The sequence below is a fragment of the Octodon degus genome, unplaced genomic scaffold (assembly GCF_000260255.1).
Source record: "Octodon degus isolate 3935 unplaced genomic scaffold, OctDeg1.0 scaffold00111, whole genome shotgun sequence".
Lineage (NCBI taxonomy): Eukaryota > Metazoa > Chordata > Mammalia > Rodentia > Octodontidae > Octodon > Octodon degus.
The window spans coordinates 2,471,912-2,472,536 of NW_004524687.1; the positions used below are offsets into that span (position 1 = coordinate 2,471,912).

Sequence of the window (625 nt, forward strand, 5' to 3'; positions counted from 1 at the left end):
AAAAAAAAAAAAAAAAAATCCCTCAATCACTGGCTCAGCACACCCCAGGGGCGGGGCCAGAACAGTGGAGATAGAACCTTGGCCACTGCACTCTGCCTGGGCAAGTGCTTTAGTTTGCTGAGCTATCAGGCTGGCCCAAGAAACTGTTTCTTACTTCTTTATATAATAATAAAAATTACACTGTGGGCTGTAACTTTTCTTTTGCCTCTAATCCAAATCATTTCAGAACAAAATTTAGAGTTTTGTGGGAATATGCAGCACATGAATGTGGCTATTTTATGTTTGTCTTCTGCCTGTTTTGTTGTATAACACTTCATATAATTAGCATAAGCTGCATCAAATCTAGTATGTAACAAAATGGAAAATTAATATTTTCTATAGAGCTAACTTTATAATGGACAAGTAAACATTAAGATAACATTTTAAAATTAAAGTAGTATTAAATAATTTGCTATTATTATTAGCAAGATTATTAGTATTCTATTTTCATAAGCTCAGTATTTTCCAACATCAGAAAGTAAATGGACAGTTACAACATTTTTCCTATAAACACTGTAGTTTTGAGGAAACTACATAAAGCCAACACTTATTTTTAAAAATATTCTTTGACTCTCTCTCTCTCTCT

The 625-nt window shown here is 32.5% G+C and overlaps 1 protein-coding gene across 1 annotated transcript in view; it reads right to left on the reverse strand.

The window, feature by feature from the left end:
* Ift88 (intraflagellar transport 88) overlaps positions 1 to 625 on the reverse strand; it is a 125,239-nt gene that overhangs the window by 30,731 nt on the left and 93,883 nt on the right. The gene's annotated exons all lie outside the window — the stretch shown is intronic.